General features: G+C 37.4%; 1 protein-coding gene and 1 long non-coding RNA gene across 16 annotated transcripts in view; one reads left to right on the top strand and one right to left on the bottom strand.

The window, feature by feature from the left end:
- LOC106871733 (clathrin interactor 1) overlaps positions 1-5,822 on the bottom strand; it is a 177,127-nt gene extending 171,305 nt beyond the window's left edge. For 5 of the 15 annotated variants that reach the window (XM_052965738.2, XM_052965737.2, XM_089348098.1 and 2 more), the window contains exon 1: positions 5,404-5,817. The gene's annotated coding sequence lies outside the window, so the exon portion shown is untranslated. Of the gene's footprint in view, positions 1-5,403 lie in introns of all 15 variants that reach the window. The other 10 variants (XM_089348099.1, XM_089348097.1, XM_052965739.2 and 7 more) reach the window with 6 other exon arrangements.
- On the top strand, positions 4,348-20,632 carry LOC149137294 (uncharacterized). The gene is made up of 2 exons (XR_016240825.1): positions 4,348-4,670; positions 19,970-20,632. It is a non-coding gene; the product is annotated as an uncharacterized LOC149137294 (long non-coding RNA).
- Positions 20,633-27,857: the final 7,225 nt, after the last annotated feature.

Below are 27,857 nucleotides of genomic sequence, written 5' to 3'. Positions count from 1 at the left end.
CACATCTGCAGTGAGCTCAAAAATGTCAGAACTGGTGATATCAGCAGTGGAGGACTGTAGTCTTCTCTGACGAAAGTCAACATTGCATTTCTGTGGCAGATGTGTGAAGAAGGGGTGAACATCATGCCAATTGCTGTGTGGTGGAGAGAGACTCATGGGAAGGACAGAAATCAGAAACTTGAACCAGTGGTCTTCCAAAACATCAGTCAAGGCTGGAGCAATTGAGTAACTGCTTCTTGCTACACCAACCAAGTGTTGAAGCCTCACATTGTACCATACTTTGCTCGTCATTGGAATCATGTGTTCCAACACAACAACACCTGTGGCCATGCCGTCAGGTTGACAACAAACTTCCTTCAATAGCGCAATATCCAGACACTGCAATGGTCTGCCCTAAGTCTGGACTTGAACCTCATAGAGCACCTGTGAGATGAAATCCAAAGAAGGCTAAACAACATCCGTCCAAGGCTGACTACTGTGGCACAACTCACTGCAAGTTTTGACAAAGTGTGGGCTGCTATCCCCACGGTCTTCATCAATCGTTTGGTGCATTCAATGTACTGAAGACGCCTGGTAGTAATCGATGCTAACAGTGGTCACACAAGATATTGAGTTCATTTCTTTGGATCCAGGACACTCCATCATCACATGACACCATGTGACGTGAAACATGTTTCAGGAAATGATGTTTTAGCATTAGGAAAGAAAGGTTTCTTAATTAGCACTCTTCAATCGATGCTATGGCAGTCTGTTAATAAACCGGTTTCTATTTAGTATGTGTGTGATGTTTCTTTTGTGGTTCAGTATATATACCTAGATGACTTCTTTCTATTAGAAACAGAAATATCATCATCATCGTTTAACGTCCGCTTTCCATGCTAGCATGGGTTGGACGATTTGACTGAGGACTGGTGAAACCGGATGGCAACACCAGGCTCCAGTCTGATTTGGCAGAGTTTCTACAGCTGGATGCCCTTCCTAACGCCAACCACTCAGAGAGTGTAGTGGGTGCTTTTACGTGTCACCCGCACGAAAACGGCCACGCTCGAAATGGTGTCTTTTATGTGCCACCCGCACAAGCCAGTCCAGGGGCACTGGCAACGATCTCGCTCGAAAATCCTACAGGAGCCAGTCAGGCGGTACTGGCAACGGCCACGCTCAAAATGGTGCATCTCATGTGCCACCCGCACAAGAACCAGTCCAGGGGCACTGGCAACGATCTTACTTGGCTTGCCGGGTCTTCTCACGCACAGCCCATTTCCAAAGGTCTCGGTCCGTAGTCATCGCCTCGGTGAGGCCCAATGTACGAAGGTCTTGCCTCACCACCTCAGCCCAGGTCTTCCTGGGCCTACCTCTTCCACGGGTTCCCTCAACTGTTAGGGTGTGGCACTTTTTCACGCAGCTATCCTCCTCCATTCTCACCACATGTCCATACCAGCGCAATCGTCTCTCTTGCACGCCACAACTGATGCTTCTAATGTTCAGCTTTTCTCTCAAGATACTTACACTCTGACGGGTATTCACATTGACATTACACATCCAACGGAGCATACTGGCTTCATTCCTTGCGAGCTTACGTATGTCCTCAGCAGTTACAGCCCATGTTTCACTGCCATGTAGCATGGTTGTTCGTACGCATGCGTCATACAGTCTGCCTTTTACTCTGAGTGAGAGTCCCTTTGTCGCCAGCAGGGGTAAGAGCTCTCTAAACTTTGCCCAGGCTATTCTTATTCTAGCAGCTACACTTTCAGCGCACCCACCCCCACTACTAACTTGGTCGCCCAGATAGCGGAAGCTATCGACTACCTCTAGTTTTTCACCCTGGAATGAGATAGAAGTTGTTTCCTGTTTGTTTGCAGTCTTTATTGCACCTGAACATCTGCCACAAACAAAAACTAACTTGCTAGTTAACCTGCCTTTGATGTTGCTGCACCTCTTATGTGTCCATAGCTTGCACCGGGTACATCTTATAGAGTTACTACCTACTCCTTTTCTACATACTGAGCAGGGCCATCTACCTGAAGGGGTTTGTGTTTTATCTACCTTCCTACTTATTAGGATTTTGGTTTTAGCTAGGTTGACTCTAAGGCCCTTCAATTCTAGACCTTGCTTCCACACCTGAAACTTCTCCTCTAGTTCTGATAGTGACTCCGCAATTAGGGCAAGGTCATCAGCATAGAGGAGCTCCCAGGGGCAACCTGTCTTGAACTCCTCTGTGATTGCCTGGAGGACTATGGTAAATAATAGGGGGCTGAGGACGGAACCTTGGTGGACCCCTACCTCTACCCGGAATTCATTGCTGTACTCATTTCCAACCCTCACCTTACTGGCCGCATCTCTGTACATGGCTCGCACAGCTCTCACTAGCCATTCTTCTATCCCAAGTTTCCTCATTGACCACCAGATAAGGGATATATATATATATATATATACTATAATAATACACTTGTGTTTTTCTCTGTCACAACATATGAATGAGAAAGGTGTGATTTGAAGGAGAATTTGCAGCATATAGTGACAATATAGAAGCTACACTGATATCTACTGATTGTAATACTTTGTTGTTTCTATTCTCTCACAATTAGAATTTTATGTGAACTGCTTGCTTCCCATTCATGTGGTCTTGGGTTCACTCCCACTGCGTGACACCTTGGGCAAGTGTCTTCTACTTTGGCCCCAGGATGCCCAAAGCCTTGTGAGTGGATTTAGTAGCCAGAAACTATTGTCACTATATGCTGCAAATTTTCCTTCAAATTACACCCAACTATACTAAAAAAAGAACATATTGAACAATTGATTCTTAGATACACTATGCTAAACAAGCCAATGAGAGAGTCACTACTCGATCATTCAACTAGCAACAAGTAGTAACCAAATCTCTTTCCACTTACACCTTCATCATTGTTTAACACCTGTTTTCCATGGTAGCATGGGTTGGATGGTTTGACAGGATCCAGTGACTCACAGGGCTGTATTATGTGTTATGTCAACTTTGGCATGGCCCTTCCTAATGCCAACCACTTTACAGTGTGTACTGGGTGCTTTTTTGTGCCACCAACTCTAGTGAGGTTGCCGAGTAATTTGTAAGATGAGAAAAGACAAAAAAAAAGGAAAACAGATGAAAAAGGAAAAGGTCTGTTCGACTAAGTGGAGGTGGTGGGATATTTGAGAGGGCAGAGAAGTGATTTTTATGCCAGAGACAGGCATGGTTGGGTGGGAATATCTAGGAAAAATGTAAGATGGTAGTGATGGGGTAGTGCCAAAGCAAAACCCTCAAGGAGCAAGATATGACATGAGCAGAGGATCAGGAGAGTGTCAGAGGTGGAGAGTGGTGAAAATGACACATTGTATAATTTGGTCTAGGGAGCACTAAATATGAAAAAAATAGAGGGTTATCAAGGTTGGAATGCTTTAAATTAGTTAGGCTTGATCAGGGGTGACCTGGAGCTAAGGAACAATAACAACACTATTCCTGAAAAAAAAAAAAAAGAAAAAAAGAATGGATTGTCATGGTTGGAATGCTCAACCAGGATTGACTAGGGGGTTAAACAAAAATAACACAAAACTGCTATGAAAGTCTCTAAACATTCACTCAATCTGCTAGAAATAGTAGCCAAAGCTCCTACAAATGACACCCAAATATCCTTAAAAAACAAGAGACACATTAGGCCTGCTTTTGTTTAAACAATGCTTTGACAAAGTCTAACAGAAATAGAATACCACACATTTGAGTAAAGCAGTAGTTCCCAAACTTCTTCAGGCTGCCGCCCCCCTTAACACTTCAGCCACATTCTTAGTGCTCCCACCACAAATATAGACGACTTTCTGCAGTAAATGCAAAACAACTGTATTTCACAAAACTTAAACCTAATTAGCCTAATAATATTTTTTTTTACACCTATCACCCCATTTGGGCCACACCATTATCAATCTATTTTTCTTCAATGCCCCCGCTGGATCCTTCCACCGCCCCCAAGGGAGCAGTACTGCCCACTTTGGGGACCACTGGCATAAAGGAACAGTTGACTATATCGTCTTTGACTGGTATTTATTTTATCAACAGAGGAAGGCCGAAAAGTCAACGCTGCCTGGATTGGAAAGACTTCCTCCCACCCACCTCCATTTTCTCACAAATTATTGTTTTTTAAAATTTTTTTTCCCAAAACCCACGTTTTCAGATATGGAGATTCTGGAAAATTGCAAAGAATCGGAATTTTGAAATCCCCCCCACCATTTTTTTTTTAGAATCATAATCTCCGTATTTTTCTGCATATTTTGAAAGAAAAAAATTCTGAAAAAAGTTTAAAATGAAGAATGTAGTGGGGAGGGGAGGGAGGTAATCTCAAAATGCCGATTTTTGCCAATTTTTTTGCATATTCGTATTCTCTGTAGCCGAAAACGGGGGTTTGTGCAGAAAAAAAAATTAAATAAAAAAAAGGGGTATTTTTTTTTTTTTGTGCTGGGGAGGAAGTCTTGTCGCTGGATTTGAACTCGTGATGTGAAGCGAGATAAGATATCGAAAAGCATTTCGTCTAGCGAATATAACAATCTACTGTCCTTATAATCGTTTCTAACAGGCGCAAAGCCATAATTTTGTGGGAGCAGTTTAGTCGAATTCGAACACAATATTTGATTGGTATTTCATTTATCGACCCCCGGATGGATGAAAGGTAAATGTTTTCTTACATTCATAGAAAACACAGAGACTGTGACGTACACAACATATTTTCATTTTTCATGGTGAACAGAGAAATCGAAACTAATTCACAGATCGGTTTGCAGAGAGCATACAATACGCGTTTCTCTATTTCTCTCAACAACAGGGAAGTAAAACTTTGTAAATAAAACCCACACCTAGCAGACCAGTTGCTGATAACGATAGTAATGATAACAGTAAGGAAAATAATCAGAAATGACAGCATCAGAGGATGTTTACATTTCATATACACGTAAATTAGTACTCCACCTACTAAAACACACACACACACGTATTAGGCGCAGGAGTGGCTGTGTGGTAAGTAGCTTGCTTACCAACCACATGGTTCTGGGTTCAGTCCCACTGCGTGGCACCTTGGGTAAGTGTATTCTACTATAGCCTCGGGCCCACCAAAGCCTTGTGAGTGGATTTGGTAGAAGGAAACTGAAAAGAAGCCTGTCGTATATATGTATGTGTGTGTATATGTTTGTGTGTCTGTGTTTGTCCCCACAACATCGCTTGACAACCGATGCTGGTGTTTACGTCCCCGTAACTTAGTGGTTCGGCAAAAAGAGACCGATAGAATAAGTACTAGGCTTACAAAAGAATAAGTCCTGGGGACGATTTGCTCGACTAAAGGCGGTGCTCCAGCATGGCCACAGTCAAATGACTGAAACAAGTAAAAGAGTAAAAGTGCCATTCCTCACCGATTATATTTTTAAAAATTGCTGGCTGATTATGTTTTGTATGCAGACTGGATGACGAGTTTGTACTGTTGTTCTTATTTGTTTGTTATTTTCTTCTTTTTCTCTTATACTTCAGTAGTTCTTTAGAAGATACTTTCACTCTATTATATCTCAACTTCAGACGTTTCGTATCCACGCACTTACAAGAATGCATCTACATACGTGTATATGTATGTAGATATATACATATATGCTTTTATATATATAACATACACGGAGGCATTTAAGATCGTGTGTGTATACACAAATATACACACATGTGTAAGCGTGTGTGTCTAAGTGTATACATATATATATATATAACTGGTCTGAAGTTAGTCAAATCAACCGATTTGGTGACCACCCTCCTCAACAACAAATCCAACAGGCCAAAATAAAAATGGCAGCTGTCACGTGACAAGCTAATAGCTCCTCCTCACCTCTTACAACTACCACGACGATTTCCTTCCTCCCACTCTTTTGAATTAACTCAATTTTCTTTCTTCTTTCCTCTTTACTTCGGGATTATTCAGTGCGGCCTACTATCGTTTCTACGGAATATATATATATATATATATATATATATACATAGATATATGCAATGTAATACACATATATCAGTAATGCACATATATCATATATGTGGGTGTGTGTTTATATATATTGTAATGCCTTTGCTGCTAGTAACGAAAGAATGCTATATCTGTATATATATATAAAAATATGTTTGTGTGCGTGCGTGTATGTAGACGTCAACGCTGTGGTCTCCGTGTGCTGCTGAGCTGCACGTCTTTCCGCTTCCGGTTTTCTGAAAGTTGTCGATGTGGCTTGTTTGTGTGGCACGTGACTTGTTAGCCCGTCATCGTTGCAGACTTCAACGAATCGACACACACGCGTTTTTATTCATTTCTCCCTTTCCCCTCTAAAATTACCCTTTTATTTTTCACTTGTTTCAGGCATTGGTCAGCGGCCATGCTGGTGCACTACTTTCAAGAGTTTAGTCGAACAAATCGACGTGAATACTTTTTTTTTTTTTGAGCCTCTCTTTTACCGTACCTCCAAGTTACGGAAACGTAAACAAACCACCAACGCTTGACAAGCGGTGGTGGAGGACAAACATCCATCCATCCATTCACTCATCCACTCACCCACCCTTTATACGCGCACACACACACACACACACACCATCATCATCATCATCATCATCGTATAACGTCCGTTTTCCGTGCTGGGATCCGTTGGACTGTTTGACAAGATCTGGCCAGCGGAGGAGCTGTCCAGACTCCAATTATCTGTTGTGGCATGGTTTCTTTGGTTGGATGTTCATCCTAACGTCAACCACTTTACACACTTTACAGAGTCTGTTGGATGCTTTGCTTTTTACGTGTCACCGGCATGTGTGCGTATATATATATATATATACCGGAGTAAGCACATGAAATGTGCAACAAGGTGAAAAAAAGAGTACTCAAATACCAGAGGTAGAGTAATATGCTTTATTTAAAAGCAGCAGAAATATAACAAAAAAACCGTTACTCTGAGTTTCACGTTCCCGTTCAAAACTGTCCGATGAACGGGAACGTGAAACTCAGAGTAACGGTTTTTTTGTTATATTTCTGCTGCTTTTAAATAAAGCATATATATATATATATATATGACGCGCTTCTTTCAGTTTCCGTCAACCAAATCCATTCACAAAGCTTTACTCGGTCCAGATGTATAGTAGAAGATACTTACCCAAGGTTTCTCAACCACACAACCATGCCTGCACCTATCTGGAAACAAACCAGCCACTGGTTACCAATTATTCTTTCATTTGTTTCAGTCATTTGACTGCGGCCATGCTGGGGCACCGCCTTCAGTCGAGCAAATCGACCCCCAGGACTTAGTCTTTGTAAGCCTAGTACTTATTGTCTCAGTCTCTTTTGCCGATCCACTAAGTTATGGGGACATAAACACACCAACATATGTTGCCAAGCGATGGTAGGGGCACAAATATAGACATGCAAACATATACATAAATATATACTATATATATATATATATATATACAACGGACTTCTTTGAGATTCCGTCTACCAAATCCACTCACAAGGCTTTGGTGGGCCCGAGGTCACAGGTGAAGGCACCCAAGGTGCCACACAGTGAGACTGAACCCGGAACCATGTGTTTGGGAAGCAAGATACCATACAGCCACTCCTGTCCCTATAAACAAATCTTCAACTTCATCTAGCACCCTGTTCTTGATACTCTCTATTTTTCTTTTCTTTTGCTTTCATCTTAATGAAAACATCAAAAACTTCACTATTTTCAATTGCACAAATTTACATATATTTAAAGTTAATTACCTTCATTAAAGTTTTGCAATAATGAAAGCCTACCATAACCCACCCTATTTCACAGTCTTTAATAGTTTTAAGGACAATTTTCCCTCTCAGGTAATCAACTAACCTTGTGTCCTATATTGGAGAATTTTCAAAAGATCAATGATTAAAAAAAAAAAAAAAATAGGCCATCCATTGTGACATAGTTTGGTTTTGGTTTAAGGTTTCTTATGTAGTGTATTTGAAGTAGACTTGTTTCCATGGAAACCCCTATACACTATGCAGGTTGATCCGGTAACAAGTGGATTGAAGCTTCATTCATGGCATATATTTGATAGGCTCTTCATCATATATATACGTTGAGACTGAAAAGATGCAGGGAATGTCCGACAACAAAAGAATTATTTACTAATTCTATATATATCAAATTCCATGCAATAAATTAGCAGTTTTATATCTGATCAGAAATTGTTTGCTGTATATGATAATTATATTTATATTATGCATAAACATGTATGTGTGTATGTTTGTAAGCATGTATGCACATGCATGTTTAGAAATACATTCGCACATATGCTTACATACATACATACACACATGTATCATCATTATAACCACCACCACCACCACCTCCTCCTCCTACATGGAATTTATTTGGCACTCAAACTTTGGATTTACAAATTGGACAGGTTGCAGAAAGTGAAATAACAACCTATGTAGATTATGGTGGCGCTGCATGGATCAAATTGAATTTGTTGAGGATCATTTTCTATGATCAGATACCATTCATGTCACCAGCCTTCCACTGTTTCCAAATAAAGTAATGTACTTCTTTCAGTTATTTGACAGGCCATGCTGGGCACCATGTTGTAGGGTTTTGGTCGAACAAATCGACACCAAGACTCATTTCTTTTTTAAGCCTAGGACTTATTCTATTAGTCTCTTTGCTGAACTGCTAAATTATGGGGACATAAACACACCAACACCGGTTATCAAGTGGTGGTAGGGGATACACAAATGCACATGTACATTAATCTTCTCTCTTCACTCCTTTGTGCTACATGGGCTCAACTCCCTTCCTCTCTTCCTCTGATTCTCCTCCTTTTTTCATCTGATACATGTATGTACCGGAGTAAGCGCATAAATGTGCAACAAGGTGGAAAAAAGAGTACTCAAATACCAGAGGTAGAGTAATATGTTTTATTTAAAAGAAGTCTGATGAACGGGAATGTGAACCTATGAGTAACAGATTTTTGTTATATTTCTGATACTTTTAAATAAAGTATATATATATATATATATATATATATATATATATATATGTATATATATATATATATATATATATATGATGGTTTTCTTTCAGTTTCCATCTTCAAAATCCATTCAACCATTCATTTAGAAAATATATGCAAATAGAGATATGTATTTCTATATAGTTTTGAGTCAGAATTCTATTGCAAGTCTGGGGTAGCTACAATAATATAAAGGTAAATCCTTTTAGATGCTGATTTATTTTTCAAGTGTAGTTCAAATAAAGTGTGCCAAGTAGGTTAGAGCATGAAAATAAAGTGGTTGTGGCAAAAGAGACTAAGCATTTTAATTGCAATATTAAACCTTTTTATGTGATCAAAGAATAGGCTTCTGACTAATGTCAAAATTCCTGAATTAAAAAGGAGCTGCTGAGATTTAATTCATTATTAATTAGAGATTGCAATAGAACAACTATTGACTTGACTAGTGAACTCACCTGAAACACTGTAGCATGACCTGGTTTACATGCCCCGTCAGGTTTATATCAAACATAATAGCATGAGTTGCATGATCTACAGCATCACCTGGTGAAATTTTAAATTCAAAAATATAAGATATTTTCATTAACTAAAACTGATATGCAAAAATTATTGAAGATTGAAATTTGAAATGAAATTTAGATTATATTTTTTCCTTGAATTTTAGATTATATTTTTTTCTTTGAAATTTTGATTTTCTTTTTCTTTAAACAAATCTGAATTTCAGTATTTGAGTCATACAAAAAAATTATTTTCTCTATGTGGCTGCAATAATTTTCAGTTGCATTGAAACGTATATTTAGTACTACAACTAATTTTAATTTGTTTGTAGTTGTATTGCCATCAAATGTCTTATTACTGGATGTGTACATAAAGTGAATTCAAACTAAGAACCATCATTTCATCCTTTCGGGGTTGATAAATTAACTACCAGTTGTGTGCTAGGGTTGGTCTAATCGATTGGCCACCTCCACAAAAATTTCAGGCCTTGGGCCTAGAGTAGAAAAGATTATTATTTACTCTTCCTCTAATATATATGTATGCACAGATCCAATGATGATTTAGGTTAAATTTACCAAAATGTAGTGTAGATCATCATCATCATCATCGTTGTTTAACGTCCGCTTTCCATGCTAGCATGGGTTGGACGATTTGACTGAGGACTGGTGAAACCAGATGGCTACACCAGGCTCCAATCTGATTTGGCAGAGTTTCTACAGCTGGATGCCCTTCCTAACGCCAACCACTCAGAGAGTGTAGTGGGTGCTTTTTACGTGCCACCGGCACGAAGGCCAGTCAGACGGTACTGGCAACGGCCACGCTCAAAATGGTGTATTTTATGTGCCACCTGCACAAGAGCCAGTCCAGGGGCACTGGCAACACTCTAAAAATGAAGTTAATAATCCAAAAAATTGAATTTTTTTTTACAAGCAATTCATCTCAGACATTTAGATTTTTAATTAATTTTATCTTTTCACTCTAAACCATCAGTCTTTCCACCCAATTTTAGTTAACATAAACGTGTCAATTTTATCAGTTTGAACTTTCACAGTCTTGAGTAACTGCCAACAAAAGATGCTCACAGCATCTGGTTTTCCTAAATGATCACTCTTCTAATACAAACCAGGCTCTACATTACTTAAATTCAATGGATCTTTCTGATTTGGCGGACACCATTATATATTTAGTTTTTATTTAGTGTGTTTTCTACCGAAACACTTTAAAACTTCGTATACTTGTATATTTTGTGTTATAGAACAGATAAAAATTTTTGTATTTGAAGTTATTTCATGTTAAAAGTTGTCGCATTTCGGTAATTTCAACCAATCACTGACGTCTATTGAGGTGAAAACAATTACTGCTGTGGTTTGTTAAAAACGCCAAGAGTAAATGATGTTTTAAATGACACATTGTACTAGTATCCTAAGTTTGAAAGTGTTTCGTTAGAAAACAAATGGTGTCTGCCAAATCAGAAAGATCCCATTCAATATTTTTCAGTATAATATACCTATAAACTAAGAAAAAAAAAGAAAGAAAGAAAGAAGGAAAGAAGAAAAGCGACAAAATATATACATTTTTATCAATAGAATATATAATCCATCATACTTTTTATAATGTCAAGAAAAAGAAATTAGACAGTAGCTGGACAAAATACATGAAGCAAGATGAAAAGCAAGTGTGTCATTAAAGATAACAAAAATAAGTAACTAAATAAGTAAATGAAAAAATAGTAAAAAAAAAAACATTGTGGTATGGGGATGAGCCCTTGGATTAAGGCAAATAGAGGTCATGTACCCATGTAAGGGAATTTTTGTTTTGAAATATTTTCAATGTGGTCCCTGATGGTAACAATAAGCAGTTAAGTAGCAAAATTCACCACAATAGACCCACAATTATGCTGAAAATAGGAGGTGGACTATGACAATAAGGTATAGTAGTAACACTGCAAAACAAAAGATTCTTAAATATGTGCAAAGATGTTTTGTATAAATTAATCCTGAGTCAGTAAAACTGTTATTTTTTTCTTACTTCTGTATATGAGTGATTATTAAGAAAACTCCTTCATAGGTTCCTAGAATTGATATAGTTTGTTTTTATACCAATGTTATTTAACAAACACAACAAGTCAGAAATTAAATATTCTTTTACTGTTGCTAGACTGGGGTAAACACTTTGAAGGGTTTAGTTGGTGATATTGACTCCAGTATTCATTTTATCATTTACCTTTCACTGAACTGCTAAGTTGTGAAAGTGTGACTGATTGTAAAGTAGTTGAGAGACAGTGACATACATACATACATACATACATACATACATACATACATACATACATACATACACACACCCATACTTAGACACATCACCACCGCCGCCGCCCGCCGCCGCCGCCCCCCGCCGCCGCCGCCCGCCGCCACTCTATATTTTTTGTCTTGCAATAAGCTAAGGTCTCTTAGCAAAACGGGGAAGCCAATAAAGAGATTTACAAAAGATTATGAACTAGGAAACCATGGTTGTCCTGATACCTATTTCCCATACCAATGGTAGTGCTGCCTGATTGCCAGTGCACCCTGACTGGCTCCCGTGCAGGTGGCACGTAAAAAGCACCATTTGAGTGTAATCGATGCCAGTGCTGCCTGACTGGCCCCTGTGCTGGTGGCACATAGCATCCACTACACTGAGAGTGGTTGGCATTAGGAAGCGCATCCAGTTGTAGAAACCTTGCCAGATAAGACTGGAGCCTGGTGCAGCCTCCTGGCCTGCCAGTCCTCAGTCAAACTGTCCAACCCATGCCAGCATGGAAAGCAGACTTTAAACGATGATGATGATGATGCTGCTGCTGTCTTGACACAATTTCGAATAATAATAATGGTAAAAAAGTTATATTATGAAGCATAACTGCATCAATGGTTCTTAATTTATGCGGTATCACTGTCTTGGAGTCATTGTGAACTTATAAGCTAGAACTATGGGAGAGAGGTGTTCAGAGAAGATTGTGATTTTCAGTTTAGAAATAGCATATTTAATCCCTTCACATTTAAACCATCCACATCTTGCCCAAATATTCTACCTGTTTTATGTCCAAACCAGCCAGATCCAGCCTGTCATACATACCTACAAAGTCATTCTAAAAATAAACAATAGGCGCAGGAGTGGCTGTGTGGTAAGTAGCTTGCTTACCAGCCACATGGTTCCAGGTTCAGTCCCGCTGCATGGCACCTTGGGCAAGTGTCTTCTACTATAGCCTCTGGCCGACCAAAGCCTTGTGAGTGGATTTGGTAGATGGAAACTGAAAGAAGCCCGTTGTATATATGTATATATATATATATATATATATATATATATATATATATATATATATATATATGTATGTATGTATGTATGTATGTATGTATGTGTGTGTGTGTGTGTATATGTTTGTGTGTCTGTGTTTGTCCCTCCCAACATCGCTTGACAACCGATGCTGGTGTGTTTACGTCCCCGTAACCTGGCAGTTCGGCAAAAGAGACCGATAGAATAAGTACTAAGCTTACAAAGAATAAATCCTGGGGTCGATTAGCTCGACTAAAAGGCGGTGCTCCAGCATGGCCACAGTCAAATGGCTGAAACAAATAAAAGAGTAAAAGAGTAATCGCATCATCAAAATCTCAAAATGATAAGATAATTCATGATTAATTCAAAACATTGTGAATAAATAAGCTTTACATTTGACAAAGTGAAACAAATGCTAAAAGGTTTAACCAGTTACAATACTTTTATTTTAAGCCACCTTTTTCAAAAAATCTGTATCAAAATTAAAATAAGAATAAGATATTGTGTAATCAGTGAATAGAAACAAGATTGATGATGTGCCAATGTCCAATATGATTTTGATATGTGAGTCTTTGTCTTCTTTAATAGCTTCTATAAACAAATAAATCTAGTGTCAATAATCTACACAAATATCTTGAATAAGAACATATACTGGGTAAGCTGTTTATTATAAGAAAATATGAATTATAAACCACTATGTAAAGGTTGGTTTATGTTTCTTGCAATAATTAGCTGTTTATTCTTATGACAGGTTTCAGGCATATAAATATACAGGGTGTCCACAAAGTCTGGGTACATGGAGTAAATAAAATCATATCATAAACAATTAAATATAAGAAATAATAATTTCTTAAAGTGTGTGTTAATCCCACGTACCCAGACTTTTTATGGGACACCCTGTAGGTGTGTATTTATAATTTCCCCAAGACACCCCCCACCCAACCCTCCTCCTCCTCCTCCTCCTCCTCATCATCATCGTCGTCGTCATCATCATCATCATCATCATCATCATCATCATCATCATCATCATCATCATCATCACTACTACCACCACCACCACCACTGCCATCAACATCATCACTTGAACATCTACTTTTCTGCATTTGTATGACCCAGACATGAATATGTTGGGAGAGAATTTTCTATGGATTGATGCCTTTCCTGAAGCCAACCTCCATATTGATCTCCCGTTCTATTGAACAACAAAGCAACCCATGCAAAGCCATTCTTTACAACCAGCAATTACATGTGAAAATGAGAGGAAATATGAACTAACTCTCCCCCCCTCTCTCTCTGTCTCACACACACACACACACATCAAACACAAGGAATGGAGATTAATCAATGTGTGTAGCTGATTAATCAGTAATTCAATCAGCTACATACAATTCAAATAGAATGACATAACCAAATTACTGCATGTTTCAAACTAGAATTAAACTTAATTAAGCATTTTAGTCAATTAAATATTGGATTGAGTATATATGCACTGCAACATGCAGCAATTTGGTTATGCCATGGTATTTAAAACACATGTAGCTGATTAAATCATTGATCAATCTTCATTCTTTGTATTTCATCTAATATACTTAGTGATTAATATATCGAATTTATTCAGGGCTTGAACTTTAGATTTACAAATTGGACATTGAAATAACAACCTATATGAATTACAATGGCCTTAACTGGACAATTTAGTTAGCTGTGTTTGAACTCACACACAAACATATCTATATATGAAATATAATGTGTCTTGAATGGCACAATAATGCAGAGTGGACTATAATAACTGTTATAATTTAATTATTCATAGTCTGATATGACATAATATTTCAGAATATAAAAATTCCTTCTTCAGATATCGCTAGGAATTAATCGAGTCATTGCTATAATCGGTTTTCCAAAAAACAATACACAATGCTTCATGTGAACTACAATACTCTCCTATATCTACTCCTCAGTGAATGCAATGAATATTTGAATTTGTGAAGAACTTGAAGTTCAAATATTCAACAAACTTCAGAAATCGAAATTACAGGAAATTCCTTGGAACATGAATTTATCAAAAAATTTCCAGACAGTCAAGGCTTTAATAATTGCTTTCTTTTAGTAACTGTTACTAACCTAATTAGTAAGCAGCTTTCTTCATTATGGTCTATATTTATATATATTATTCAAAATAGTTTGAGTCAGATTCCGTACTACTTCAAGTTTTGCAGGCCCCTAACAGAGTCTGTCTCCTCAGGCTGGTGGAATATCTGTTTGTCCACTCTCTCATATATATACATATAAATATGTGTGTGTGTGTGTATGCTCATTCACACATGAATGTATGCCGTGATTTAGAACTCCTATGGTGTTATAACATCCTTTGACTTGATTTGGACACACCCTATACATATAAATAAGTAATGAAAAAAGATAGGTGTTTTTATTGAAAGATTACCATGGATATACAATGTGTCATGAATTGTCAATTTTACTCATGACAAAAGGTGCACATTATTCTGCCCACTTTCCCACCATATATATATACACATACAGACGTGAACACACATTCCTACACACACACACACACACACATGTATATATATTCATCTCTCTCTTGATATACTTTTTTTTATTCTTTTACTGGTTTCAGTCATTTGATTGTGGCCATGCTGGAGCTCTGCCTTAAAGGGTTTGAATCAACGAAATCAACCCCATGACTTATTCTATCAGTATCTTTTGCTGAACTGCTAAGTCACGGGCATATAAACGACCAACATTGGTTGTCAAGCAATGATGGGGAGACAAACACAGACAAAGACACACACACACACACACACACACACACACACACACACACACACACATGCACACACACACGCATGCACACATATACACACACATGCACACACACACACATGCGTGAGTCATCTAAGAGATCTTAAGTCAGGGAAAAGATGCACTCGTATAATCTGTCAGTAGAGTGGGTATGTTATCCGAAAAGTATAGTATCAAATATCCATCACATCTGATCTTACTAATTGGTAAGAATTACTAATTAGTAAAGAATACTAATTGGTTTCATGTAAATGGAATATGGTGTTGCTATATTCCCTTCCATGTCAGTTAACTCTGACGAGCGTAAAGTTATAAGATTGGATTTTTACCTAACACTCCATTGTATTCTTTATGCAAAACCGATTGGTAAGATCAGCTGTGATGGACACTATACTTTTTGGAAAACATATATATATAGGCGTAGGAGTGGCTGTGTGGTAAGTATCTGTTTATTGAAACAATACATAATAATGAGACAAATCTCAAATACTGTACTGGATCAGCTGGAACTTGGGAAATTGGAGGTGAAGCTGCAATTCTTTCTGTGCACTTACAGCCCTCTGAAGCCTTGAGGATTGGTTAGATTAAAACAATTCTTTCTGTTATAGGCATAAGGCCTGAAATTTTTGCAGAAATGGCTAGCCGATTACATCAACCCCCAGGGGCTGACTAGCATTCCTTTAATCAAACCTCAAAGGATGAAAAGCAAACTTGACCTCAACAGCATTTGTACTCAGAAGTTATAACCAGAAAAAATGCCACTAAGAATTTTGTTTGATAGGTTTACAATTCTTGCAGTTCAGTGCATTGGATTGATTGGATGAAGTTAACTATAATTCAGACCAATTCACAAAAAACCTGCCCTTGATGGTGGGTGGAGCTATGAAGACTGAATAGATGACCAACAGATTACCATATTTAAGAAAATTAAGACAAGCACAGGTATGGCTGTGTTGTAAGAAGCTTGCTTCCCAATCACATAGTTCAGGGTTTAGTCCCACTGTGTGACACTTTGGGAAAGTGTCTTCTACTACACCCTCAGGTCAACCAAGGCCTCGTGAGTGGATTTGGCAGAGGGAAACTGAAAGAAGCCCATTGCATATATGTATATACATGTATATATATTCATATATATACTGGGATGTAAAAGCACCCATTACACTCTCAGAGTGATTGGCGTCAGGAAGGGCATCAAGCTGAAGAAACTGCCTTCCAGCTTGCCACCACTGGTGAAACCGTCCAACCCATGCCAGCATGGAGAACGGACGTTAAATGATGATTATGATGATGATGATGATATATATATATATATATATATATATATATATGTATATATATATATGTATGTATATATATATATATATATATATATATATATATATATATATATATATATATATATATATATATATGTATATATATATATATATATAACTGGCACACTGTCGGTTATGACGACAAAGGTTCCAGTTGATCTAACCACTAGAACAGCCTTCATGTGAATTAACGTGCAAGTGGCTGAGCATTCCACAGACACATGTACCCTTAACGTAGTTCTCAGAGAGATTCAGTGTGACATAAGATGTGACAAGGCTGACCCTTTGAAATACAGATACTACTCATTTTTTCCTGCTGAGTGGACTGGAGTAAGTAAAACGTCTTGCTCAAAGACACAACGCACTACCGCAAGACAAATACCCTAAGCACTGAGCCACGTGCCTTCACCATACATACATACATACATACATATGTATATATCACTTTGCTGACTTTTGTACATAATTCTATGTACTGTACATGCACCTTTGATGAGCTGTAGTGCACCTGAGCACTATACACAATAATTTCATTATTATTAATGTATATGTGTGTGTGTGTGTGTGTGTTTGTTTCCCACTATCACTTGATAAACAGTGTTGCTGTATTTACGCCCCTGTATAAATTGTAAAGCATTCATTGAATTTCTAAAGGGACATAATTGAACTAAATTTGGTCCAGAGGGGAATAAATCACTGCGAAATTGCGTCACGATTGAAATATATGCCACGATGAAATTATTTTTCTTTTCTTTTGTTTATTTTTTTTTTCTGTAGTGTCTAATATAACTTTTCGGTTGAAAATCTTAGTAGTAAATTCATTTAAATATGTAAATGTTATTATAATTAGAATTGTTACCTCCCTTAACGTAATGGGTGATATGTATATAATGTAAGGGAAGTAACCCAGTAAGGAACTGGCTCGTTCATGTTTGGAGTTGTCTTTCTTGTTTGTCGGTGTATGGGTAAGTGGTCAAATGGACACCAAATTAGGAATAGGGTGGAATCGATTCGATCGATTGCTACTAGGTAGGGACTGGTGGGGGTCATGGTAGTGGTAATTAAATGAAAGTTACTGGGTGGATGAGAGAGAATATCCATACTACTGTTTGTTATCATCAACATCCATTGGAGAGGCGAAGAACTTATCCAAAATTGCTTGATGTTTATAGCGCATCAACTCTTTGTACGACTCAGAGTAGCGATTGAGCTCATTGTAAACTCCTCTTTTAATTTTTGATGTTACGTTCACGATTAGGGCTATTATCAGCAAAACATTTGCAGATCTTCCTCTGTAAGTGCCAACTCTTTACCAATATCTTTTGCAGTCAATTGAAGTGAAGTTGGTGTAGTTTCCATATGCTTTGCATGTATTCTGAGATTCTCTTTGTTCTAGTAACACCAGACCCTCGTTAGATAAACTAAGACACCAGCAACTTAGCCGCGTATTATCATTTGGAATTTTACGTACACTATGTAGGCGCAGGCGTGGTTGTGTGGTAAGAAACTTGATTCTCAACCACACGGTTCTGAGTTCAGTTTGTAGGGATCTCCGACGCGAGACCTTTAAGCGTTACATCTACACGTTACATCTGCATATGTTTTAGAATGTTCTATAGTTTTCTTATGTTTTTTTTCTCGTTGGTCACTGGTATTGCACATATCATGCACACGCATTGTTCACCTGTTTTTATTACATGGTTTCTGCTAAATATTCTTTTGAATGTCTGCAATTTCTTTCTTCGTACGCTCACCCATTTATGCACTGCACTGTATTTTGTTTGTAAAACAAAACAAAACTTTTTCTCATATACAAACCTGCACGCCTGCACCCACTTTCACACGTTCACCAAAACATGATGCCTTTAGAGTCGTTTTCTCATGTCTGTGCCCGCTCAACTCTTTTCCCCGACTCTGTGTACATCGGATGTCAGCTCATGCTCTCTGCGCCCTTGTCAGACACAACTTGCCCCTGTTCGGCCCCAGGTTGGTCACGAAGTTAATAGAGAAAATCGTCATACGCAACGCGCCAGTATGCAACATTGTCGTCGTTCTGGCTAATCTTAGCAAATGCCTGCGACAACAACGTCTGACACCCCTTCAAGGCATTTTCCCACAAAAAGCAGTCCTGCAAGAAAACTTTTGCTGATATCATAGACAGAGAATGCACATACTCGCCGCAGACACATTTCAATCAATTTGGAGATATTTGCTATCGAGGTGCACATTTTTAACAATGCGTTTGGTGATTATTTGCTTTATTTCTCGGGCAAAATTTACAACTTAGAATAAAAGAATAACATTATTATTTCATTTCAAAATTGATGAGCTTTGCTTTTAGTGATGACTTGAAATGGTAAATATTTTTTCTAACTGTATTTGCTTGAAAAAACATACTATTCTTTATATTAAGCAATTCATTATAATTACTTTTACGATGTGCCTAAATAAAAACCATCGTTATAGATCAGCATTTCTCAACCTTTTTCGCGATTTGGCTTCCCTTGGACATTGAAAAAAATTATTTCGGCTCCCCTGTGTTGATGAAAAATTTAATCCAGCTTCCTATGTATCTGAGATAGACCGGCCGGCCCATGACAAATCTGACAACAGGGGGGACCCGCAGAATTACCAGCTTACTAACTGCATCTGAAAGTTGGTGCGCCAATCATGCTGCTAAGGAATTTAGATGCTGCAATAATGTGCAATGGTACGCGGATGATTATCAAAAAATTGTGCTCCCGAGTTCTGTAGGCAACAATCTTGAATGAACCGGCCGCTAGCTAAGACATACTTATAAAATCCCATGTCCCTTACCCACTCCGATACGACCTACAAATTTAAACAGATGCAATTTCCCATCAAACTCTGCATTCCCATGACAATCAACAAGGCGCAGAGAAAACATTTTTTAAACAGACAACACTAACGGGGATTTTTTATTTTCTTATTGTCTTGTTTCTTATTTCTTATTTTCCAGATGGCCTGTCGCTTGATTGTTCAGAAACGGTAGCAGCATGATATGAAGTGTGGAATTCCATTGTTTTGGTTCAGAGACGGTGGCGTGCATGGAAAGGTAAGTATGCAACACTATGTCTGGAGACAATAAAAAGTTGTTATGCAAAACTGATGACCACGGGCTCTGTGAACGATGCAAGAAGTGGCCGTCCAACCACATCCCGATCAGCGGAGAACGTAGCAATAGTTTCGTGAATGTTTAATCGCAGCGCGCAAAAGTCAATACGTCAAGCAGCTCGTGAATGTGGACTAACAAGACACACAATATGTACGGTGTTGCATAAAGAATTTAATGTTCGTTCGTAGAAACCCCATTACGAGCAGGAGCTAAAACTTGAAGACTGCGACCGCAAAAGTCCAGAACTCCAAGAAATTCAGATGTCACTTCATGTGATTTTTACCTGTGGGATTACACAAAAGAGGTGTACAAGACAAAACTTAGCACACTGGAGGACTTGGAGACACAGATTCAGGAAGTTCTCAATGATATCTCAGACAACGTCCTTCAGAAGGTTGTTCATTTCATCCCTGGCCGTTTGAGGAAACTACTTATATGAAGATTTACTTTCATTTTTCCATGTAATAAAGAACATGTATAATTTTTTCAATAATTTTGTAAAAGGAATATGGATTTCATTATCAATTTTTAATGTCTACGTACTTTTCATCCACCCTCTCTCTCTCTCTCTCTATATATATATAAAGAAGAACACGAGTGGGGTTCAAAATTCACAACTGTTTCGACGACATTTTATGATGCATTCTTAGAGTACATCATGCCAAAACCCCGTCGTTTTCAGGTAAATGTTAAACACATAAACAGGTAAGGTAGAAGTAGAGGATAAATAGATAGATAGATAGATAGATAGATAGATAAAGAGAGAGACAGTGTGTGTGTCAGAGTGAGAGAGACAGAGAGAAAGGGAGGGAGAGGGAGAGAAAAGTGAGAGCTACATTATTCAGTGTGCCTAAGGTCTGACTTGAGAGAAGATTTGGCTGCTATTTCTTGCGGAACAAGTGACTACACAAAGGTTACTTTGTATAACGTTCACATTTTCTTCATATATGTGATGAGATTGATTGATTTAAGCTAGTTCAAATTTTGAATCGAAACCGCTTCGGATATCGACCGCCTTTCGTTTCACTGCGCCTAACGGGCTTAAAAACTAAAGTATCAACGTATAGTTAGTAGCAGCAGCAGCAGTAGTAGTAGTAGTAGTAGTAGTAGTAGTAGCAGCAGTAGTAGTAGTAGTAGTAGTAGTAGTAGTAGTAGTAGTAGTAGTAGGATGGCTAATTTTATGTTGTTGAATTACACTGAATAAACTTTACTGATGTAATTTTAATTTCAATAGAAAGCTGTGAGCATGTTTGCATGTTCGTGTATATGTATGTGTATGCGTTCATCTTTGTGTATGCTTTTGTACGCGCGCTGTGTGTGTGTGTATGTGTGTGGGGAGGGGTGGTAGTGCGCGCGTGCGTGCGTGTATGTGTGGATATGATTATGTCTGTCGGCAACAAGTCTTTTAGAATTATTTCAAATACGTGTCGGCAATGCAACAATCACACAAACACCTAAATGAAAAGAAACAAAGAAACGAAGAAAAAAAGAGAAATAAACATTACATTCAGTCAACCGTCACTTTGAGTGCATCAAATGCAGTTGTTATAACTCGTGCTACACACCTCGAGTGTTTGGAAAGATATCGTATTATCTGAGTCCATGGCTGATGTTTTTTTTTTTAATCAAATACCGCCTAGATCAACTTTACCTTTCATATTTCCGTGAGATGGAGATCGATAAAATAAAATACTATTCAAGTAGTCGTTTTAATCGACTCTGCCTTTCTACTTATAAATTTGAAACCTTGTATTAACAGTTGTAGAGAGTTGAGCGGAACCGTAGATCAGAAGCTGAGCTTGTGTTTTATATTAACTGGACGTGATATTAGAAATACTAGCGACGAAGTAGTGTCAGTTTAGCCGACAATGCTCTTCTTTTACAAACTGTGGCTTTGTGTCCATCTAAAAAAAAATCAATATTTGAGTATGACAAGATGGGTGGAGAGTTGTTGGAAGCTGGCTGGAGTAAGTATATTGGATTATTTCACCTTACTCCTTTACATTCTTAATCAAATCATACTGGGTTTCATTTACATTGAAAGTTATGATTTGTACAGAATGTTGCAAACCAACACCAAAACACTTTTATTCCTTATATAGTATTTTATTGTTTATAACAATGAATCTCTACCTTCTGAGTGTTACAGCATGTTTGTTAACACAACGTTTCGGCTGATATACCCTCCAGCCTTCATCAGGTGTCTTGGGGGAAATTTCGAACCTGGGTTCTCATTCCTAAGGTATTTTTCGATGTTTATTATTATTATTATTATCATTATTATTATTATTATTATTATTATTATTATTATTATTATTATTATTATTATTATTATTATTCAGGCCACTGCTTGGAATCAAACTCGGAATCTTGGGGTTAGTAGTCTAAGTTGTTTAGTTCGTCTACTGTACATGCGATTATCCCTGCTCCATATCTTAGGAGTAAAACCGCCCAGGTGTTGATAGCTTCAATCTTATTCCGTCCGTTTAATTTCGACTTAAGGAACAGTCTCAGTCTGCGCAAGCGCTCCACCTTTAATTTTTCTGTCATTTCTTTCTCCATCAATTTATCCATTTCCCAAATCCCCAAGTACTTATTGCCCGTCTCTTCTATCTGCTTCATAACCTCCCCCAACGGTATCGTTAGCCCGTCCATACATTTGATTTTGCCTCTCTTCAGGATACACCACACTTTCTCAGTTCGAACTCCATTCTGATATCAGTACTGAAGGTATACACCGTATCAACGAGGGAACTGACTTGGGCTTCATCTTTACCATAAAGTTTGAGGTCATCTATGAATAACAAATGATTGACTTTTTGAATTCATACCCAGCCTTTGCTTTCCTCAGAATCAGTGTTACTGGTATCAAGCACAGTACAAAGATCAGTGGGGACAAGCAGTCCCCTTGGAAGATGCCCCTCCTAATTTCTACTGTCCCTAAACTTCTTCCATATGCTGTCAGGTTCGTCCTCCAATTCGCCATACTTTTTCCAGGCAATCGCTTAACATTCGATGCAATACAATATAGGTTCATACATTCCATAATACAAGAATTTGGGATCATATCGTACACTTTACAGTAGTCGATCCATGACTTGGCTAAGTTACTTTTCCTCCTCTTGCAGTCTCTAAGTACAGTTTTGTCTATCAGGAGTTGATCCTTGGAACCTCTGCACTTACGCTTGCAGCCCTTCTGCTCATGTGGCAGGACTCCATTTTTTTCCAGATGTTCGTATATTGACTCTGCGAGTATTCCAGTCAATAACTTCCACATAAGTTCCAAACAGAATATCGGCCTGTAATTGTCTACCGTATTGCCTTTTTCGATGTTTTTTCAGGCACAGCACTATCTTACCCAATGTCAACTTCTCTGGTTTTACTTGGTCGCCATTGAACTAGGTGTTGAGTTGCGCAGCTATTCGTGCATGACATTCACCAAATCTTTTGATCCAATAGCCTTGAACTCCATGTGGTCCCGGGACCTTCCAGTTGCTCATTTTTTGCTGATTTCCTTCACTTCCCTAACCGAAATGACTAGTTTTGCCTGTTTTGGACAGACTACTTTTTGCTTCAGTTCTTGCAACCATTCAGCATCCTTGTTGTGCTCCTTGTCTTTGCACCAGATGTCTCTCCAAAACACGACTTCATACAAATGTATTCTCGACTCCCATTCTTCTGCCAGATTTACACTGACCACTTTCACAGCCATTCCTCATCGAGACGTCGATTCTCAAGGGTTCTTTCCTCGCCCATACTTTCCTTCCCCACCGACGTCAACTTGCAGCATTAGCCACGTCAAGGAGACTAGTTTCAGAGTCAGTGAAGGTTGAAGGCAGAGACTTTTTTTAAACTTAAAATATTTCAACCAAATAAATAAATAAAATGAAATAAAATATAACAAAAAGTAACCGAATATAATTTCATATCGTATTTTCAATTTAAGCTAGAAAAATATCCAAGGGAGATAATATTACGATAAACACTTTCCAAGGGAGGTAACAAATATTTTGAGTTATGTCCCTTGTACGAAGAGCACATTCGGTGATCAGGGTAGAATGATTTTAGATCTGAGCGTGGATGCTACATATTATGACGGCTTCATATAATATAATATAATAGGCAGATATAATGAAGTTCATGCTAAACCTGAAGTCGTTCGTTCAGTCAAAATAATTCTATAACAGCTATTTTTACATATATAGGAGTCAAATAACAAGTGTGTGTATATGTGTTTATGTGTGCATGTGTGTGTGACCATGTGTGTGTGTGTGTGTGACCATGTGTGTGTGTGTGTGTGACCATGTGTGTGTGTGTGTGTGTGTGTGTGTGTGTGTGTGTGTGTGTGTGTGTGTGTGTGTGTGTGGTGTTTTTTTTAGTCTAACAAATCGACCCCAGTATCAATTTTTGAAGTTTGGTACTTGTTCAACCGGTACTGTGTGCTGAACCGATTAGCTACGGAAACGTAAACAGAACAACGATGGTTGTCAAGCTGTGCTGGTAAGGCAAACAGGAACATATAAACACGCACATGAATACGACGCGGTCCAGTCTAGCGAATTCACCCGCGAGATATTGATCAGCCTGGAACTATTGTAATAGACACTTGATCAAGAGGCCAAGTACTGGGACTGAACCGAAAACCACTTGGTTGCAAAGCGATCCACACGCACACACACACACACACACACACACACACACACACACACACACACACACACACACGCACATACACACACACATACACACACACGCATACACGCACGCATGCAAAAACACACACACACAGCATACACACGCATGTGCGTGTATGTCTGCGTACGTGTGTGCGCGCGTTCGTGCGTGCGTGTGTGTGCGTGTGTGTGTGTGTGTGTATCTGTGTGTGTGTGTGTGTATAGCTGTGTGGAGAGAAGTTTGCTGCTCAAGCACGCGATAGCCAGTATAGTCGATTTGGTATGTATGTCATTGTTCAGTTTTATTTCAAGATTTCTTGCCAATAAAGAACCAGTTTTCAACCTAGATTCAATGCTCCCTCATTGGAATTTCAACATCAACAACGGGGTATGTATGTATGTATGTATGTATGTATGTATGTATGTATGTATGTATGTATGTATGTATGTATGTATGTATGCATGTGGAAGGGAGTGTGATTCAGCAGGAGGACTTAAACAACACGCAAAGGTACATGGAACCCAATTACAACAACAGCCAGCTATTGCCAGTAAAGGTTTTGGATGTCAACTCTGTGCAAGACATTGTAGATCTTTGGCTGGGCTAAAAAGTCACATTCGATCACAGCATCGTTAAGTTAAGCTTCGTGCAATGGCCATACTCGATATGTATGTATGTATGTGTGCACATTTGTAGGTTTTGTTTTATGTATGTATTCTTATGCATATAGTTACATATCTAGATTTGCTCATATATATTTAAATGATAAACTTCTGGAAAGTGTTACAGATTTTTACATTCCAGTAATGGACTGGATGTATAGTCTTCGAACTGAGTTCTGTATATATATATATATATATATATATATATATATATATATAAAATCAAAATTATGGTTGGCAGGACTAAGCATATTATTATTATCCTCATAATTTCTATTTTCACTTCTATTTATATAATTATTAGTAATATCATTATTGGTATTTGCTAGATTATTATTTGTATTCATATAACCATATCCACTATTTTTAACTTCATTTATTCTAGCTGACCTGATGTTCTTTTTGTTTAACCTAGCTATGATTGTACCTACATTGGGAAGGGTAGAGTAAGAAATTCGGACTGTATGACAAGAGAAAATTCTACTATATCTGTGGGAAGAAGGGAAATTTTTTTGTAAAATATTCATAAATTTTTTGTAAATATTAATAGTAGAATTGAGGAATTGATAAATAATGTTAGTGTAAATAATTGTAATAATAATAATAGAGATATTAGAAATAATATAGGTGGAGTTGATAGCACCACTAGGTGCAACTTCAGAAATAAGTCCCATTGTCCCTTATTAGGAAATTGTTGCACCCGTAACGTAGTGTACAGATGCATTATTAGTACAATAACCGAGAATTATATTTACATAGGATGTAGTATTAATGTGAAACAGAGAATATATAACCATAGGTCTTCCTTTAGACTAAGACATAAGGCTAACAGTACGACATTAGCAAGTAAAATTTGGGATTTAAAAGATAATGGTATTAATTTTAGCCTTAAATGGGAAATTATAAGAAAAGCTCAACCTTTTAGAAATAGTAGATATGGATGTGAATTATGTTCTATGGAAATATATGAAATTTTTAAACTTAGAAATAATCCTAATCTAATCAATAATAGATTAGACCTTAGAGTATCATGTGTACACTGCTCTAATCGCACTTTTAAATTTTTTAAAAAGTAGTTAAAATTATCAAAATATAGTATTTCAACTTCTACCATGTTCATCTGGGGCTATTAATTAGCACATATTTTAAATTGGAAATTGAACCTTTATAACATATATTTCTGATCTCTCACCTTAACATATAATCTACTTGTGATAAAAATAAGATTTCAACTTTACTCCATAGAAGATATTTTTTCACACCACTTCTGCTAATACTGTTAGTTCTTAATATGTATCTTAACCCTATATAGCTTATAAGAATAGGAAATTTTCATAAGTTTTATTTTATTTAATGTTTTGACTTTAAAAGGATCATTATTATTATTATATTATTCCAGGGCTTGCAGCAATAGTGTCTTGTTTATTTTGTATTTTTAACTTAAATAAATCTAATCCTTATGCCCAAAATAAATCTAATCCTTATTCAATTAATATTCTTTAATTAGCCCATGTTAGTCTTAAAACAAATTCATGACTAATGAAACTATTAATCAATTATCATGTTTCTGTATTGGATGTCCTTGTTAATTCCTAATATCCATTTTCTTTTTTTGTCCCTTAAACCTTAATAAACCCATTATTATAAACTATATAAATCCTATACTAATTCTTCTTCACATTATAAAAATAAAGGTTACATTTTATGTGTCTTCAAAATAGTATTATTATATATATCAGCTAAAATTTTAAAATCATTTTTTAAAATAATTCAAAATAGTTTTCATGAGCCCAATATACATAATATCCTTAGACTTTACACCTTATCTATAGCCTCTGAATTCAATACTGACATTACTTCATGATTTTTGTATAAACTAATTACATTACATTTTATTATTATCAGCATACCTCTTATCATTAAAATATTGTTTAAACTAATATTGATATCTGTAAAACAATACTGATGCTCTATTCAGACTAAAGAAAAAGCCCTGTTTGACCTATATGCTTAGGGTTTAATTCCTCAACATTTTGATAGTAGTAAAAAAAACCCAACCTATAAGAGTGTTGCCACTCTGACCAGAGAAACCTTTATAACCATATCCTTTATAGCCATGTCCATGCATAATGCTTACACCTTCCCTTTCCTTAGAAGTGATTGTCCCTTATACTATAACTACTAGATAAGAAACAATAAAATCAGAGACAGTTAGAATTTCTGCCTAGAACCAATTACTAGCCTGATAGACTTGGCTATGTCAAGATGGATTTTATGTATTCTTCCTCCCACTTGGATTTGAAATGTTGGCACAATTATAATATGTCTATTCTACTGTAATTTTCTGCATTTTCGTGCAGCTGAAGATTGCTCTACATATTGCATTTAGTGTAATG

Source organism: Octopus bimaculoides, chromosome 2, assembly GCF_046866305.1.
Source record: "Octopus bimaculoides isolate indiv1 chromosome 2, ASM4686630v1, whole genome shotgun sequence".
NCBI classification, from domain to species: Eukaryota; Metazoa; Mollusca; class Cephalopoda; order Octopoda; family Octopodidae; genus Octopus; species Octopus bimaculoides.
Note: the sequence above shows the minus strand (reverse complement) of the source record. Positions and strands in the feature narration are given on the sequence as shown.